The sequence below is a fragment of the Monodelphis domestica genome, chromosome 1, assembly GCF_027887165.1.
Source record: "Monodelphis domestica isolate mMonDom1 chromosome 1, mMonDom1.pri, whole genome shotgun sequence".
Taxonomy (NCBI): Eukaryota; Metazoa; Chordata; class Mammalia; order Didelphimorphia; family Didelphidae; genus Monodelphis; species Monodelphis domestica.
In genome coordinates this window covers 451,629,257-451,649,312 of record NC_077227.1, presented here as the reverse complement: position 1 = coordinate 451,649,312, position 20,056 = coordinate 451,629,257, and the positions used below count along the sequence as shown (strand labels likewise).

At 37.5% G+C, this 20,056-nt stretch overlaps 1 long non-coding RNA gene across 1 annotated transcript; it reads left to right on the top strand.

Moving 5' to 3' along the window:
• Positions 1–10,472: 10,472 nt before the first annotated feature.
• LOC103094273 (uncharacterized) lies at positions 10,473–19,826 on the top strand. The gene is made up of 3 exons (XR_458276.2): positions 10,473–10,553; positions 16,686–16,848; positions 19,386–19,826. It is a non-coding gene; the product is annotated as an uncharacterized LOC103094273 (long non-coding RNA).
• Positions 19,827–20,056: the final 230 nt, after the last annotated feature.

Genomic DNA, 20,056 nt, shown 5'->3' with positions numbered 1-20,056 from the left:
AAATGTCTTCTATGTGCCAATCATTTTGGTAGGCATTGCAAAGGTAAAAGTAAAATAGATGCTGGCCTCAAAAAGCTTACATCCTATGCTAATTATCCAATTCTCTAATTCTTCTTTTGGTATCCTTGGATACATTTTAGCTGGGTCTGGTAAATTGAAGTCATCAAAGGCATCTAGGTGCTTTCTTACTATTTCCCTAGTCATCTTGACTTTCTATCAACTTTCTTCATTCCATTATTTCTTGGTAGTGAAAATAGAAGCCAAATATGAGTTGTATATTTTTTGCCTTCTAATACTTGTACCATCACTGTATCATTCCAAACCATACAGTGGTTCTATTCCTTAGTTATTATTCTCTTCTCCCCAATACAACTAACACACATACATACACACATATCCAAATAAGTCATCAAAAAGCCCTCTTTGTTATTCTTAATGTTTCTCACCAGAATTGGTATCTTTGTTTTGGCAAAGGCTTTGGCACTTTTGACACAGTTCCTAAAGAACCACGCTATGCTTTTACCCTCTATAACCTACTTTTGGTTCCATCTTCTATAGAGATAGAGACATAAAGAGATACAATACAGATTTGAGTATACATATTGAAGGACATTGTTATATGTGTATGTGTATATACATTATGTGTATAAATATACATGTAGAGAGAGATTTGTATAGGTATAGATATTGAGAGAAATAGGTGTATAGATATGGTACAGATATTGAAATATATGTGTATATATATACATATATATATAGAGAGAGAGAGAAACAGACAGACAGAGACAGAGATAGAGATAGAGACAGAGATACTAATTAAGATTATTCCCCTGTGCTATAAACCTTAATTTCTTTAGAAAACTCCTTTTCTCCTCAAAAGAACTATTTCCAAGAGTCTTTAAAATTTAATTCCGGGGTGAATTGTTAGGTAGTATGGTGTGTAGACAGCCAGGCCTATAGTCAGGAGGACCTAGGTTCAAATCTGGCCTCAAGCACTTCCTAGTTTTGTGACCCTAGGCAAGTCACTTAACCCCCATTGCCTAGTCCTTGTCCTTCTGTCTTAGAGTTGTTACTCTAAAGTAACTTAGAGTAAAAGTAAAGGATGTTAAAAAAATAAAAATATATAATTTTTTATACCAAAGAGCTGCCAATTACCTCTCCTAGGGGGACTTCCTTTGAAAAATTGATCTTATGAGTGCCATTTAACATGAAGCCCAATGGTGTCTCATATTCTCTTGACTTTTCAGTTGTAGTCTAACATATATTGTTAATAAAAGCCTGACTGCTCTCTCTCATACTTACATCAAAGATGTCCTTGATATGTGTATAGATGAGTGACATAAAGATTTTTATAAAGATTAGAAAATAGACATATGGACTGGTGGTGATTGTTATTCTCCTGATTGCTTTTTTCAATAAAAATAATAATAGCTAATATTTGGTTGGCTGTTGTCCTTCATACTTAAAGAGGATCAAAATAACATCACTGGTAATATCTTCTGACTTGGACAAAAATTGGATTTGGATTTAAATGAGATAGTTGCACAGTCATCAGCTTTACTCTCCCTTCCAAAGCCATCAAAGTCCAGTGATGAGACACAAGTCAGGACAACAGGTGATGGCTCAGGATGCATTGGATGACCTTGGCTTCTTCAGTGTCTAACCCACTCTCTAACTGCTCCATGGTGCCAGATTCTACCTCTTTCACGGCCATTGGAACAAACTGTTCCCATCTGCCCTAAGGAGAAGTATTCACATGCCTGGGGGAGACACCTCCTAACTCACTGATGGGTTTGAGGGTTGAGGGTTACCCTCAACCTGATTTAGTCCATCTGCTGAGAAAGTTTACTATATGGCTACTATAAATGCTATGTTTCTCAGAGCCACAGGTGACAGCTGGGTGGCAGGTAGATATTAAAGGCAAAAAGCAGCCCCACAGAGGTATTATGGAACTTTAGGTTTACAAAGCATTTTATAAATATTATCTTATTTCTTCCTTAAAACAACCTTTCAAGGTAAGGGCTATTATTATTTCCTTTTACAAATTAGGAAAGTGAAGCAAACATGTTAAGTGACCTGCATGTCACTTATCTAGGATGTGTCTAAGGTGAGATTTCAATTCAGGTCTTCATGACTCCAGGACCAATGCTCTGACTACTTAATACCTAGCTACCACTATAATAATAATAACTGCCACCCCCACAATCATCATCATCATCATCATCATCATAAATCTATTAAAATTGCCATTGTTCATAGATATGATTTCATATAGCATACGATAATAAGGATAATGATATTTTTCAAACTTTTAACACCCTTCTTTCTTTTGGGGAAAGAAACAGGTGGGGTGGCTAGAGAACTAGCCTAAAAAAAACCCCAAGAAATGAATATAAGTCCTGCCTTTGACATGCACTGGCCCTTTCTTGTTGCTGTTTGTCCTTCATTTTAGAAGAGAACCAATGTTATCACAGGATGATATCTTAACCTGTGTGTTAATTGGATTTAAGTTAGCCAGAGTTGCATAAAATCATCAGCCTCAGTCTTCCAGAGTCATTGAAGTCCAGTGACAAGACAAACATCAAGATAACTGGTGATGGCTCCAGATGCAGTGGATAAACTTAAGGTCTTCAACAGCTGACCAAGCTCTAAGTGCTTCACAGCCACCTTTGTGGACATTAGAACAAGTTATTATCACCATTCCATTTCACCAGGGAAAGTCTTCATATGCTTGGGGTATATATCTCCCTAACTCACCAGTCTGTTGGAGACCTGTCATTACCCTCAATCTAGCTTATCCCATTTGCTGAGATGGTTTTATTGGAATGTGACTGCCGTGTATACTACAGCTTCTTGGAACCCCAGGGGAGAGTTGTATGCCAGGTGTACACCAGAAGAAGATAGTCCTGAAAAGAGCTCAGGAAGCCTTCACACCAAATGTGTTGGTGCTCTTTGAATACCCAAACAACCTTCTACATATATCATACTGCCTATGAAAACCCAGGATATATAGGGTACTCGAGGAGGAGTAGCACCTATGGTTTAAGAGTTTGCCAAGCCCTTTTCAGGGTTCCTCCTTCCCCTTCAGTGTCTACCTGTCACCAAACTTTCATCTGTAGCTTCAAAAAGCTGTAAGCATGCACAGTGGTCATACCCCAGTAAAATAATTTCAGCAGATGAGCTAATCCAGGTTGAGAGTAACTGACAGGTCTCAAACCCATTGGTGAGTTAGTGGGATGTCAACCCCACTTCTCCTTGTAAAATGAGTGAATGAGAACAATTTGTTCTAATGGCATGAAGGAGGCTAAACAAGCACTATGGAGTACTTGGAGCTTGGTCAGACATCAAAGACACCAAGATCATCTACTATATCCAATCTCATTACCAGTCATCTTGACTTTTGTTTTGCCACAGGTCTTCAGGGACTGGAAGAGAAAATGAGACTGATCACTTTGTGCAACTCTGCCTCACTTTAATCCAATTCACAGACAAATCAAGACTCCACTTTGTGATGTCACTGGTTCTCTTCAAAAACAAAGGACAAAAAACATGTAAGCCTGGGCAAGTCTCCTAATTTCTCAGTGCTCTAGGAAAAATTCTAGGACCACACATTTCAGAAAAGGTATGGATCAATCTTAGTAAAGGGAGTTTCCATGTCCAGGAATTTCCTATACTGAGGACCTTACAGGTTCAGTGCCTATTTCCAATTCCTTACTTACAGATACTTTGGGAATCAGTCTATCAATGCACAGAACATTTTGTCACCTCCAGTCCATATCTTCTCTGAGTATACTTGGTCTAGTCCAACTGTGCTTCTCATCCCTGTTTTCTTTAACACTACTTCTCTTTCCAGCAAATAAGGGATTGTGAAGTTAATGAAAATGTATTGGCTCATCTGTCTTTGGAGGAGAACAAGTTTGTTATAGAAATCTTGACAGGTCTTTTCCATTATTCATTTGTTTGTTGTCTTCCTTCTGGTTTCATCCTTAAATGTTCCCAGAATGATTTGGCTTAACTGGCTCTCCTGTCAAGCTTTCTACAGATTTTTTTTTCTATGCTACTTCTCACTGTTTTATGAGGTGATTCAGCTTATAATTTTCTACCACCCTCCTCCATCAATTTTTAAAAATGTTTTTATTAGTATCTTTTTTACATCATCTAAATTTCCTCCCAAAGTTCTCTTCCTCCCTCCTCTCAGAAAACCATCCTTTATCTATCTATTTATTTATTTTTATTTAAAATATTTTTCCATAGTTACATGATTCATGATTTATCACCTCCTTTTCTTCCCCCCATCCCAGAGGTGATAAGCAATTTCACTGGGCTATATATGTATCATTGTTCAAAACCTATTTCCATGTTATTCATATTTGCAGTAAGGTAATCTTTTAATATCAAAACCCTAATCATATCCCTATCAAACTATGTGATCGATCATATGTTTTTCTTCTGCATTTCTGCTCCCATAGTTCTTTCTCTGGATGTAAATAGCATTTTCTCTTAGGTTCCTCTGGATTGTCCTGGGTCGTTGCATTGCAGCTAGTAGAATTGTGCCACCAATATCTGTGTACAATGTTCTCCTGGTTCTGCTCCTTTCACTCTGCATCAGTTCCTGGAGGTCTTTCCAATTCACATAAAATTGTCATTTATAAAGAAATTAGAAAATAGAAAAAAGGAGAAAATAGAAAAATTTATGAAAATATATGCAATATCCCACATGAATTCCCCCACTTCTGCAAAGGTATCGAGGGAGGTCTCTTCTTATATATCTTCTTTGGGAACAAGTTTGTACTTTGTAATTTTACAACATTCATTTTCAATTGTTTTATAAAGCAAACAAGTATTCTCTCTAATTACATCATTGTTGTCACTGTGTATATATTTTCTGGACTCTACTTTCACTTTGCATCAATTCATTTAAATCTTTCCATATTTCTCTGTTATGTTTGTATAGTAATATTCCATTTTTTGTAATATTAGTAATGAGTAATTTTAGTAAATAGTAATATTCCATTATATTTATTTAGTCATTTGCCTATCAATGAGCATCTACACTATTTCTAGTTCTCTGCTCCCACAGAAGTGACACTATATATATTTTGATGTATATGTGAATCTTATTTTTGTTAATTACATTTTTTTAATAAATGCCTAGCAATGGAATGTCTGGGGTAAAAGGTGTAGACTTTTTAGCCACTTTAAGTGCATAATTCCAGATTGCTTTCCTAAATGATTATACTAATTCACAACTCCGCCAATAATGAATTAGTATATTTATTCTTCCATAATCCTTTTGACATATTCCTCACATATCATTTATGCCAATCTAATAAGTCTGAAACAGAACTTTAGAATTGTTTTGATTTGTATTTTCTCTTATTATTATTTTACAAACAACTTAATATTCTACATTTGTGTTATTCTTGGCTATTGCATTACTCTGCTGGTCAAGGAGATACAGTGTTTGATTTAGATGACTTCTAGGATCTTTTGGCATCCCTTCTGTGTATTGGTTTATATCTATTAAACTTTCTTAGAAAATCATGTCTATGATTTAGCCTGGTCTTTTATCTATCTTCCGATTTTTGGTATTAACAGTTTGTTTCTATAGGTTAGCTTAGAATTGCCTCTGGAAGCTAAGATGTCTTCTATCTTCTTATTTTTATTCTTTTTCCTAATTTGGAACTGATTTTTATCCTTGCTCTACAAAGTTGATGGTCTGACAGAGCACTCAATAATAACTTATTAAAAATGACTCTGGTATCTGGATTTCTTATCTGAAAAAATATTATAATGTCCAATGTTTCCCAATCTTTGTCATCATTTATTCATTCAAATAGCATTTATTAACAGTCTATTGAGTGCCAGATACTGTACTAGTCTCTACAGATACAAAAAGGGGGGAAAAGTTCCAGTAGTCAAGGAATTTATATTCTATTGAAGAAGATAGTCTAGAAACCTAGGTAGCATCCTTGTTTCTTCAGTATCTCTTACTCCTCAATATCTAATATATGGCCAAGACATGTGAGTTTTACTTCTGGCCTATTATAATAGCCTACTAGTTGGTTTGCCTATTATAAGTCTCTCCCCATGTGAGTTCACATTCCAGTCAGTCACCAAAGTGACCACATCACCCCTGTGCTCAAAAACATTCCACTGGCTCCCTATCTCCTACAGAATCAAAACCAAAATCCTCTGTTTGGCATTTGAAGCCCTTCACAACCTAACCTCCTCCTTCCTTTTCAATTTCCTAACTCTTTAATCCTAACAAGTACTCTTCTGTTCAGTAACATTGATCTGATCACCTGGTTCCATGAACAAGGCACTACAGGCATTTTCTATGGCTTTCCCCTCTCCTACTGACTTCCTTAAGGTTTTTTAATCCCCCCTACCCCACCACCAAATACTCTTCTTTTACAAGAAGCTTTATCCTATCCCTTTTAATTCTAATATCTTCCCTTCATTAATTATTTCCTATTTATCCTATATATAGTTTCTTTGTACATATTTGTTTCCTTGGAATCTTCCTTATTAGATTGTTAACTCCTTGAAGGCAAGGATTGTCTTTTAGCTTTCTTTGTACTCCTAGTCCTTAGCACAATGCCTGGCACATATTAAGTGCTTAATAAATACATATTAGCTGTCAACAAAACTTTGATCTCTTGTTTCTTACCTTTGAACCATGCTTTCAAATCTATGTCCCCTTAAAACCAACCACCTTTGCATTGAAGCCAAAGAATATTAAGGGATAAGTAGGTAGACAGATAGATAAGTATGAAGAAAGAAAGAAAGAAAGAAAGAAAGAAAGAAAGAAAGAAAGAAAGAAAGAAAGAAAGAAAGAAAGAAAGAAAGAAAGAAAGAAAGAAAGAAAGAAAGAAAGAAAGAAAGAAAGAAAGAAAGAAAGAAAGAAAGAAAGAAAGAAAGAAAGAAAGAAAGAAAGAAAGAAAGAAAGAAAGAAAGAAAGAAAAGAAAGAAAGAAAGAAAGAGAGAGAGAAAGAGAGAGAGAAAGAGAGAAAGAGAGAAAGAGAGAAAGAGAGAGAAAAAAAGAAAGAGAGAGAGAGAAAGAAAGAAAGAGAGAGAGAAAGAGAGAAAGGGAGGAAGGGAGAAAGGGAGGAAGGGAGGAAGGGAGGAAGGGAAGAAGGGAGGAAGGAAGGAAGGAAGGAAGGAAGGAAGGAAGGAAGGAAGGAAGGAAGGAAGGAAGGAAGGAAGGAAGGAAGGAAGGAAGGAAGGAAGGAAGGAAGGAAAGAAGGAAGGAAGGAAGGAAGGAAGGAAGGAAACAAAAACAAGTAGATGGATTTTATCTGGAATATCTTCTCAAAATCTTCCATATAATTTCTCTACCTACCATTTGCACCTTGGCTGAACTTACTGTTGTTATGGGGCCAGTGACAGTAAGCAATGAGCACCAAATAAATCAAGGGTTTGTACAGAGTCTGTACCCAGAGTAGAGTCTCAGATTCTGTAATCATCTAGTTTTCTGACTCCAAATCCAGTGTTGTTTTGTTGTTGTTGTTTTTCCTATTCTGCTGGTCTAAAATCTTCAGTGGTTCTCTTTGACCCACCAAGTAAAGAAGCAACTCCTTTGTTTGGCATTTAGGCCTTCCATAATCTGTCACCCCTTTATCTTTCCAGTTTCATCTCATATGACTTTTCTCTACATAATTTATTCCCTCCTGTTTTTGTCTTTGCTCTTTCCTATATCTATAGTATCCTTTCTTTCCCTTCTTTAATTTGTGTACTACCTAGCCTTTAAGGTTCAGCTTAAATACTATCTTCTCCCATCTCTCTGAGTTCATCTTTTGAGAATGGCCTTGTTCTTTTTTAAGACTCAGAATTGTGTGTAATTCTCCAATGTACTTCTATGATACTGTGTATAACATCTGTGTTGGTATCTTATCCTCCTAGTATATTTTATGTTTCATAAGGCTAGAGCCCTTTGAAACATTGTATTTCCCCCAGCACCTTGCATAGGGCCCTCCACACAACCCCAGCAAAATAAATGTTTATTGGATAAAGGAAGAAAAGAATGCTTGCTTCTTCCCAGAATGGAGCCCTCTTAGATGCAGAGAAGCCCATATCCAGATACGAATGTTGACTTGCAAAATATTAGGGGCAGAGGTGACAAGAAAAGGCCAAAGCGATGCTGATGAGTAGGGGAGAAGTACTTTGTCACCTCAAGACAGCATTTTTAAAAGAGTGCATCAATACTTCAATGGATACCTCATCTAATCAATGTGGGTATTCTCTCCAAAGGCACATGCCTTCTCATCTACACTGTCTTACAAAGATTATTGTTTATGTCCTTGAGTCTCCCATAAATGATTAAACTTTACTTACTCATAGTCTTTCAACATTTCAGGATTAGCTGCAAAATATTCAGTACCTTCATCATTACTAACAATCACCTTCTTTTCCCAGCCTACATTTACTGAATGACATCTTTTAAGCCACTTTCTGAATGAATGTCATCTTTGTTAATATGCTACAGCCTACTTATGACAACTATATATCTCTGTTACCCTTTTGGTTAACCATAATTTTGGCTTTTCAGAGATTGTGGTGATTCATGATTCATAGCCATATACTATCCTGGAAAAATACTACTGGATTTTTATGTCAGATTGCATCTTGGGACATTATCCTTTCATTAATTATGGAAATAGTCATTTGCTAGGTGGAACAATGAACAAAAATAAGCACCATTAGACTGAATCAGAAAACATGGACTCCAGTCCAGGCTCTGTTGCTGGTTAGTTATATGGTCTTGAGTAAATCACTTTACCTCTCTAATTCTCTATTTTTTTATCTGTAAAATTAAAGGGTTGGATTAAATGAGCCTTAAAAGATTCTCTTCTAGTTTTAAGATTCTAAAAAATATATATGTTTTTTAAAGAGTTCAATGAAAATAAGCATATCTTTGCTTACTCCTAAGATTTAGGAACTCCTTGGCTAAAATTCGAATCCTTGGAGTAAGACAATAAGGTAGCTAAAGGAGATCCTTAGTTTGCTCACCAATTCTTTTATACTTTCCCTATTCCACTTAAAACTATAAGCAATTAATCCTCGATAAATTGAGCCACAGATCTTCAGAAAGTAGCTACCGCTTGCCATTTTAGAAGGGTCTGCTGAAGTGGTATAATACTGAAATGCCCTGTTTAACAGTGTCATAGATATTTCTGCTAAAACTAGGTAAGTATCTCTCATTAAATGAGCAGAACATTTATGTAAGCAAGAAACACTGCTGTGAGTTCCAGGCTGGTCTCTTGAGGTCCCTTCAACCCTTGGGCCACTCAGTTTCACAGAACTCCTTAGAACTAAGGCAATGCAGGTCACCATCAAACCAAAGACTTGAGAGCTAACCCTGTTGTGTCCTCCTTTTAAAGGATTCTTAGCCTTGGCTGGGACCTTCTCTCCCCCTTCTTTAGGTTTCAGCTGCCAGACTTACTCCCATGTGATTCTGGGAAAGGAAACTTAAATGGCGGCTGGTAACTAGGATGAAATGAGTTGACAGCCCACACTTCACCTTCTAACATCCCTCATGGGGGCTGCCAGAGAACAGTGGCAGATGCTGGTCAATTAAGCAAAGATTCTTTCATCTTTTTTTTTTTAAGGAAAGAAACAAAGAAAAGATATTAAAAAGTCTTAAAAAACCCAAAGGTATTTTTTGCTGACATAAATGTAGTTTGTTTTTTTAACAAGACAAAAGGGCCAGAAACTAAATACCTTTAAGCATCTGACTTGAGTTATATTTACGTAATAACAAACCAAGTCCATACAGTCATTTCCATGAAAATATCAAACCTAGTACATTTTTGGCATTATATGACTCCTAAGCCATGAATTCCTTGAGCCATGTCATATTTCACTTTCTGTACACACAACTGGATCTGCAATAAATATTTTTTAAATAAAGTAACTGATTAGATGATTAGCATTTGGTATTTGGCATTTGGTTGTTGGTGGAGCATCATGCAAACATATCCTTAAGGAAATCTTCATGTTTCTAGCAATAGCAGCGAGAATTGGTTCAGTTTAATCAATGATATGACCCACTAAAATCATTTCCAAAAAGTATTCTGTTCTCAAAATGTAATCATTACCATCACTCATAGCTCTTAAAATAATAATAGTGGACATTAATATCATGCTTTAAGGTTTGCAAAGCACTTTACATATATTAATATTCTCAATAGCAATCAGCGAAGCTCCTAGAAATCATTTAGGAGATAGACATGTAAAACATGCCCTAGGCCTGCTCTCTCTCACTCTTAAAAGGAACAAGTTTTCTCCATTAAAATGATTTTCTTTAGTGCTTGCAAACAAATATTGGGACTTTCTTAAAATTCAGTAGTTGTGCTCCCTGATAAACCAGCAACATTCAGTTCAGTTCTGCATCTGGCGGTCAGAGGTCTCTCTCAAGCAATGAAGAAGATTGTAAGCAAACAATGGTGTTTCCATGGTGACGACAGGTGACTATGGGTTTTGTGTGCTTTGGGGGTACTAACTCTTCTCTAAATGAATAAATAGAAGGTCATATTGACTTGACGAGACAGGTAAGTAGGAATAACTTACAGGTTATCCCAGTGTGTTTTAGAGGAAAATAAAATGGCATTAACTTTAGGTAGCATGATCCCCAGTTTCTCTCCAGTGGGAAACCTAAGAGATTATTCACATTGATTGAAGTTGATAGAGAGATGGTGATGTAAGCAAATATTGGAAACTATCTGTCAAAAATACTTTTTAAAACAGTTTTAATATAGGTAAAAACACATATTCTTCTGTACTTGCTGCCTCTCTCATTGAAATGGAAGCTCATGGGGAGTAGGGATTGTTTTACTCACTGAATTTATATGCCTAGCACCTAATGAAGCGCTTGACACATAGTAGGTACTTAAATATAATAAAATATTTAAAAATTAATTCATAAATAAAATTAATAATTAATAATTAATAAAAAATAAATTAAAAAATTAAAAATATATTTTAAAATTTTTAAAATAAAAAAATAAAAAATACTAAATATAGATTAATTGGTTATTTCTGGTGACATTGTATTGCTTTGAGTCATTCCAAAGAACTGACATTGAAACTTACCCAAAGAGGGGACCATCTGGGTGGCTCAGTGGATTGAGAGCCAGGCCCAGAGACAGGAGGTTCTGGATTCAAATACAACCTCAGACACTTCCTAGCTGTGTGACCCTGGGCAAGTCACTTAATCCCTATTGCCTAGCTCTTATCACTCTTCTGCTTTGGAACCAATAAATAGAATTGGTCCTAAGATGGAAGGTAAGGGTTAAAAAAATTATTTTTAATAAAAAAATTCTTACTCAAAAGGCAGTAGAAAGATACATGGTATTTGTGAAGAGGCTGCCACACATTAAGAATGAGGAATTATAGTTGAGAGTCAGTGTAGAAGATGTCATTTTAAAAAATGACCAAAAGAAAAAAAAGACCCATCATGTAGTGATATTAAGAGATCACCAATGAAAGGTTCACATAGTTCATTGGTATCCATAAAATGTCAAGAAAATGAGAAACCTCCAGCATATTGTAGTGGATTAATAGGGAAGGTATGGACAGAATCATGTACTCTGGGCAAGTATAGATGGGTGGTAATCTACAGATCTACATTGCTCTAGGCAACATTCACATCTTGGACATTAAATATCCATCAGAAGAAGTACAGTAATATTCTGTTTTCTTACATTATTATTGCCACAATCAAAAGAAACCTGGTGTTTTCTTACTAGGTGCAAGTTTGGTAGCTGGTTATACATGTACCCAGAGGACAGTAATGTACACATCAAAGTCTGGACATTCTAGTAGCTTCAATTCCATAGTTAGCCTTGGATAACAATTGTGGAGGTGGAGCAAAGTTGAGGAAAGAATTGAGAAGGTACTTGTAATGCAAACTCTTTATCTATTGTCTCCATCTCTATTGCAGTTTGTCTCTATCTCTTTTTCTCTCTGTCTCTGTCACACACACATGCTCACACAAACACACACACACAAGCTGGATGAAACATTACTCAAAATTCATGCTCTTTCCAAGGGTCATTTGGAAGTGAAACAAATTAACACCCTGCTGAGAACAGAACTATTGCTACTATGAATTGCGGATGAATCTGCTAGGCCTATAGAATTGTGAGAAATGCATTAATTAGCTTAAATGATTATTGACTTCACATGAAATAGGCATTGTGGGCACAGCAGCTTCAAGATGACACCACTGTATTCAACAATATGCTGAGAGAACAATTTTCCATAGATACTGCATGAATAAGAAATATCTTTCTGATGAAACGCTTACTTTTCGGCATGCCATATTCTGTTTCAACAGATAAAAAGCCAAAAGGTAAATTATTTTGAGCAGTTCTGAAATTGTTTAATACTTCAGGATCATTTTTCTCTCTTCAAGGCCAATACCTTTCAGCGTGTCATCAACTCTGCAAGGCAGAACCATCGGCAAGGAAGGAATACCAAAACGCAGAATGCAGTGAGGATCCAGGAACTATGAAAATTAGAAAATGCATAGATTTAGGTCTCTCCAAAACAATGTCAAGTCTTGAGTGCATAGCTTTCTGAGTTCTGTTCCTAATGTACAATGTGGTTTCAGGTAAACTGAACATATACCCAAAAGCTCAATATGAAGACAAATTTTCTCTCTAAATGAAGGATGAGGAAAACATAGCATCCTACAAAAGACAACCTCAAAAAGACTTTCAAGGCCATAATAAAGCATTTAGAACAAAAAGGGACATTAGAGGTCATCTAGTATAAGTATCTTCATTTTGCAAACGGGGAAACCAAGGACCAGGCAATTTACCAAGCTTTAACTATGGTCACATAAGTCGTAAGTAGCAGAGACAGAATTTAAAACTAGATCCCACATATTTGAAATTCTTTCCTATACAACACACTGCAATATGAATTTGTACACAGAGGAGAGCGGAGAATGAGAGGAGAAGGGGAAGAGACAAGTCCTGGTTCTGGTCACTGTCCTGAATTTTGATATAGGCATTCAGCTGTTTTTGCAACAATCAATTAAAACAGCTCTTTTCCAGAACCTTATTTGTTCCCTGCCTTCAAAGTCAATATTAAACTAGAAAAGATGCCAGAGAACATACCAGAATTTCTCCAAATGATTCACTGCATGCTCTAAAATTTCTGAAATTAATGGATTTTAGATAGGTAATGACAATATCCTACCCCATTTTCCCATGAGTAGGTTAGGGGCTAGACCCTTCTGACTGAGTTCTAGTCTCAGAATTCGAGGTTGCCCCCAAATTCATTTGGTCTATCTCAGTGCTTGTGATGAAAAGGGAATAAGTCCAGTGGGTGTGAATCCTTTCTATGTAAGAAGAGGACCCTCTCCAGCTCACCCTTTAGAACAGGACTGTATTCCGCTCTCTAAGGCTACTTGCAGAGATTATCCTGGATGTGAGAGAATCCAGATGAAGTTCTAAATACTTCACTTCCTATTAACTGTAGGAAGGAGCTCCCCACCCTGGCAGGAAGCACAAAGCAAGTAAGAAGCTATGGCTAAGGCTTTTCAAAGTTGCTTCCATTATCTTCTGTTTAGGTCAAAGCCAACTAACACTTGTGAGTAATTCATAAAGTGCCTATACTCAGAGGCATTGCCCAATCTCATTATCATTAATTTTTGCATATTTAACTACAGTTTTTAATTAGATTGTATTTTATTATTCATGCACATAATTTGAGCCGAACTCAGGCAGCTCTCTTGGAGAAGGGGGGGAAAAAAGGAAATTTGTGGGATTCGAAAGTTGATATTGGGGCGGTGCCATTATTTGACTGACAAGCCAAAGCAAGGCTGTAAGCCCATAATGGCTTTCTTTTAATTTTCACTAATAGCTATCATGTTATGTACCTTTATAAATTTGTTAAATTCATAGTACTGGGAGTTGTCTCTGTATGCGGTAACTGTAAATACTTTGCTGTGTTTGGCTTTCACATACAAACTGTTTGCTCAGGCTCCTTGATGTATTATTAAAATGGGTAATGGGCTCCTGGGATGCCATCTCGTTATATGCCTTCATTTGCAGAATAAACCATGCGTTGTTTTCATCTTTACTCATGATTGTTAATGGCATTGATGATGAGAGGGGTGGTTTTTTTTCCACTGCCTTTATCAGAGCTGCTTTATTATGCAGGCAAAATAGCCGAGCTGCTGATTTTGTTTAAGGTTTTCAATTAGTCATTTGACTGAACACATCTGGTCCTGGCAGCTTTCCAGGGCCGGACTAGAGCTATTACTAGTTTACACCTGCTGAACCATGGCCATAAACCGCGAATGGGAATAAACTTAAATTGGCCTTTTAGATATGGTTGAAAAGTTGTAATGTTGCAGTGTTTTCCTGCAGTGTCAGGAAGGTGCGAACTTTTTCCCCCCTCCTCCCCCTTTCAAGGCAAAAAACTTGACACAATATCCCAGCTCACTCCAATGACTCATTTATAGTTTTGTTATTAATGTCTGTTTACCCTTTTCCAACCGCTTATGGCTTAATCGACTGAAGTTAAGTAGATAAGATTGTGTTCCATACAGTAGGAGGGGAAGGCTGGGTTTAACTGTGTTGGTAAACAGTGACTCCTGAGGAAATCTCTGCAGATGCCTTGGAATTATTCAGCTGCTGTTTGGAACCGTCTTCCTATTTCTTCAGCTACAATGGGAATTGATTCTAAATGGAGCCAGGGATGAGATCCGAGAGCCAGTAACCAGGCATAGGAACCCTTCAAAGGACCTTGCCTTTTCACCAAAGGAAACATGAGCTAAAATTCCTACAAAACAAAATGTTCTCCCAATTTCCCATCACACGTGTGTGCATAAGGGAAGAAAATACCCTTGGCTGCCATCAGAAGTCCTCTTTTGTCTTGGTTTCCTAGCTCCACGGGATAGGTGGCCGGGCTCTGAGCAGTAGCCAGGTGACAGAGAACGCCACTCACATTTGGCTATTGGAGTTCAGGGAAGGTTCACAGAAGCAACAACATTTCTGTTGGATCCAAGGAATTCACCAGGGACTGAAATGAAAACATTTCACTCACTGTGGGAAAATCCTAAACAGCAGTTCAAACTCACAGGATGACAAAAGATATTGGCACCCAGGCTGGAAGTGAGGTGCCTGCTATGACACTATCTTAGCCCTGGGGATTAACCAGGGCTGATAGTTTGATGATAGCCCACTCAATATATGGTCAACTAGGTTCCAAACTAACCAATGGTCACACTTCTGGGCAAAAACTCAAAATTTGATATTTTGTGTGGCAACAAGATGGTTCATTGGAGAGATGCACATCTGGAAATGGGGGTCCTGGCTTCAATCTTGCCTGACACTTTCTAGCTGTGTGACCCAAGGCAAATGACTTGATTCCAAATGTCTAGCCCTTACCACTCTTCTGCCTTGGAACTTATACTTGGTATAGTCTAAGACAGAAGGGTAAGAGTTTGCCTGTTCTTTTAATGAACTATTTCTAATGAGATAATATATATAAATGGATTTGCAAACTTATAGCTTAATATAAACGTGTTATTAATTAGTGATAATGGAATGGGTACTTTGGCCCCATTGCCCGAAGCCCAGGTATGATACATTTCAGCCTTTCCTGGGGTTCTCCCATAGTTGTAAGGGAACTGAGGGATGTCTAGGCTGTCTGCAAATGGCTCTAACCCCTATTTATGCTGTTCCCTCAATAATGGAAATGGGGAAGAGGCGGAGGGATACCCACACCCTTATTCAAATTAACTGTTACAAAGGAATATTTACTTGAAAAAGTATGATCACAAATATATAAAATTACTACACATTCTGTAGGAAGCATAATCCTTCAACCATCCCCACCCCAACCACCAGCTCAGTCTTTAGAGAGGAGAAGGGATTTGGCAAATAGCTTAACTTGGTTCCTCTAAAGCCCACCCCCAAATTCCACCACACATACCCCAAACCCCTTTCCAGATATTGTCCCAGAGTATGCAGGACATCCTCTCTTAATTGTAGAACCTGGCAACAGAATTTCCACTTGAAATCTTGGCACCAAGACTCCATGGCTGCCATGGTTCAAACCCCTGGTTCAGTCTGCTGGTATTCTGACTGAAGGACAAATGAAAAATAGAAACCCAAACACTTCAAGCCAAGAGCCCTAAAAAGAAGGTTAAAGGGTAAGGAGAAAGGTAACCCTCCTTCTTGATTCTGTTCATGGAGCCCTCACGGAGGGTGAATTATATATGATCTTCACGCTCTGGGTTCAACAGGAAAGAGACAGACAAAAGTTCCTCCAAATTAAGTGATTTGGGAAATACAGGTTAAAGGGAGAGAGAGAGAGAGAGAGAGAGAGAGAGAGAGAGAGAGAGAGAGAGAGAGAGAGAGAGAGAGAGAGAGAGAGAGAGAGAAACAGAGAGAGAGAGAGAGAGAGAGAGAGACAGAGACAGAGACAGAGACAGAGACAGAGAGACAGAGAGAGAGAGAGAGAGACAGAGAGAGAAGGAAGGAAGAAAGGAAGGAAGGAAGGAAGGAAGGAAGGAAGGAAGGAAGGAAGGAAGGAAGGAAGGAAGGAAGGAAGGAAGGAAGGAAGGAAGGAAGGAAGGAAAGAAGGAAGGAAGGAAGGAAGGAAAAAGAAATTGAAAGTGGTAAGAGGTTCCTATTTTTCTACTGCTCATTCCTTTTTTTCAGCGTACCAGAACAATGGATAGAGCTGGACTTGGGAGTTGAGAAGACTTGACTTTAAACCTTGCTTCAAACACTTTCCATCTGTGTGACTGAAAATATGACTTCTATCAGCCTCAATGTTCCCATGTAAAATGGGAATCATAATAGCATTTCCCTCAGTGTCATTGTAAGTATGATAATATATATGTAAAATTTTTTCTAAATCTTAAAGCATGCTATAGTCCATGGGGTCACAAAGTATTATACACAACGGAATAATAAATCTTAAATCATTATATGAATGGTGGGTAACCATTACTTAATAGATCTTTAGAGAAGTTATTTATTTGGTAAAGCTTTCTATAGTTTCATGAATTTAATGTCTTTCTTGAGATATGTGAAAAATCATATAGTATCTTGAGAATAAGGTATCTGACTAGTGTTTCCAAAATGAACCCCACATGCCTTTGTAAACAGCATTTCTACAGTCTTATCCATCCTTAAGTCATTGTTTCAGAACTACCAGATCCTCAAAATTCTTAGACCAGAGTTGCCAAATACATGGCCCATGGGTTACTTATAGCCTACAATATTTTCTACTGTAATCTAAACCAGATTAAAATGTATTTGGGAAATAGTTAACAAGATAAAAAAAACCATAATGAAACATGGATGATATTAATCTGTGATTTTCTAAATCAATATATGACCTGAAGGGATCCCCATGTACATGATTATTATTGTATTTGAGTTTGGTACCACTGCCTTAGTTTTTCTCAAATAACAGGAGACAATTGACTATCACTTTTCCAGCCCTTGGTTTTGAAGAGCAGTAATAGCTCCTTCCTCAACATCCAGATCCACACTCTCTCACCCTGTGAATATATCTGTATGGGATACACAGTACAACCCTGATCTTGACTTGATTCAAAGATCGAACAGGAGATGTAAAAACCTCCCTATAATTTGAGTTCTCTTACATGCACCATGACAAGAATCAAGCCACACCTTCAGTCACTCAGTAACTAATCACTATAACTTCTTGCATATACCTGGGGAATCAGGTCACCCACACCCAGCAAGCAGGAAGTATAAAAGAAGCTAGAGGGCAAACATCACTAGCCCTCAAGATCAAGTTCACTTTGACATTCCATCCATCCATGGTCTCATGTACCTAATCTTCTAGATTACAGACTTTGTCAGCTGCCTGGATAATAATTCAAGAACTGCTAGAGATCACAATCCCATCACTCTTTCCCATCTTTGGAGATACTGGTCCACATCTTTCTCCAAGTTCTCCAGAAAGTTGCTACCAAACATTTGGAGGTTTCCCTCTTCATCCTTTATTATTGCATAGTTACCAGAACAACCTCTGGTCTCTCCATCTATTAGACCTTCTTCCCAAAGCATGTGAAATTCACCCCCTTTTCAGACCCATATCCTTTATATTACTTCTTATATGTGAGATTTCATTGGTAATATGATGCCGCTTGTTTACACTAGCGGAAGCAATAGCATCCTGGATGGAGAACTGGCCTAATAGCTACAGGGTCCCATAGCACAAAGAGTAAGGTGGGTAGAGTGGGCAGAGTGCTGGGCCTGAAGTCAGAAGGATTCACCTTCCTAAGTTCAAATCTGGTCTCAAAAACTTACTATGGAATCCTAGACAAGTCACTCAGCACTATTTGCCTCAGTTCCTCATCTGCAAAATGAGCTGGAAAACCAAATAACAAATCACTAGTATCTTTGTCAAGAAAACTCCAAATAGTGTCACAAATTATTGGACATGACTGAAAAATGACTAAACAATAACATTTCACAATAGACTGTAGCTTTGGGACCCTAGACGAGTCACTTAACTTTTCAGTGCTATAAAACAGAGGTGTCAAATTCAAATAAAAATGGGAGTCATTAAATTGACTTTGTATCCCCCCGTCCTTTGCCCAGTGCCTGACACACAGTAAGACTTTAATAAATAATTGTTGCCTGCTAGGCTAATAACTTCTGCCCCAGGCATAGGCCTCTCAAGGCATGCATAAGTGCAATCTGGGCACCCACAGCAGCAACTGTGCGATGCCATTGGAAAGATCTCTCTCCCTACTCATTTACTTTCCCCCAGTGCAGATCACTTTATGACTAGGGACACTTCAAAGTTTTGTTTTGTTTGTTTTTACTGATGGGAGGACTGCCATGAAGTCTATTTTATACTATCATGCAAGGCCATTGCCTTTAAAGGGTAGACAATGTCCTATCAATTCAAGACCCAAGCCAGTATGATAGGGCTGAGAGACCGAAGGTTTCATTTACTCCAAATTGTATAGATGGAAGTGTGTGTATTCACAGCAGATGAAAGGAGTATAACCAACAAAGGGAAAATGAAATTTCCCTTGAGCTATTTGCCCTGGCTGACTAACCTGAACCTTCCTTCTAGGGATGAAGAGCTGCTGTGATGTTGAAAGCATCAAAGGCTGATCCCCTCAGCTGAGCAGTCACTCACAGTTACTTGGTGATGAGAGAATACTCTGAGACTCTCTACCTCACCATTTCAAAAACTCAGAACCTCAGTATCATCCTTGGTTCCTGTTAACCAACATCTCACTAGCCTGTCAGAGACAAAATCTGACTATTCTTTTGCAGATGTCTATCCTACCATCTTGGTTTTCATGGTTGGAGCCCCTAGTAGAGCACTGGTTTTTTCCTTTTTATCCCCTATGTCAAATCCAGCTCAAGATCTGGAATTCAGCAGAAGAGGACCAGAAATTCAATCAACTGTCATTTGTCATTCTCCTATTATGTGTCTGTCGCTGTTCTCCACTATGAATAATACAGAAGAATCAGGGGTGTTGTGGTAAATGTTGAACAACTACCTCTTCAAATATTCTCAGAACATTTAAAACTTTAATCTGTATTATTAACATTTCCCCCAAAACTTTCTTAAGGCTAGAAATCAACAAAACAACAAATCAGTTTCTGATTTGTGGTATTTGTTCATTTCCAAAGTACAAAGTATTTACACTGAAACTTTAACAATCAGCATTCTGGAGCTGGTTCGAGCTGGCTCCAGCACTCTCTATGAAAAAGACACATATCCCTATCACAAAACTTACCTCCAGTCTACTTAGGGAAGCAAAAACTAAGAAATAATACTAATGATAACAAAAATAAGTCAAATTTGTATTATGCCTTAGGCTTACAAAAGCATTTTCCTCCCAACTATTTTGTAAGGCAGAATAAGACAAGTAGGATAAACTTCTGAGGTTTTTGTGAGGGTCAAATGAAATATTTGCAATAGTCCAGTGCCTAGCACATAGAAGACACTTAATAAAAGCTTACTATTCTCTTCTCCCTATACTACAGATGAAGAAAGAGTGGCCACAAAAAGATATAGTATTTAT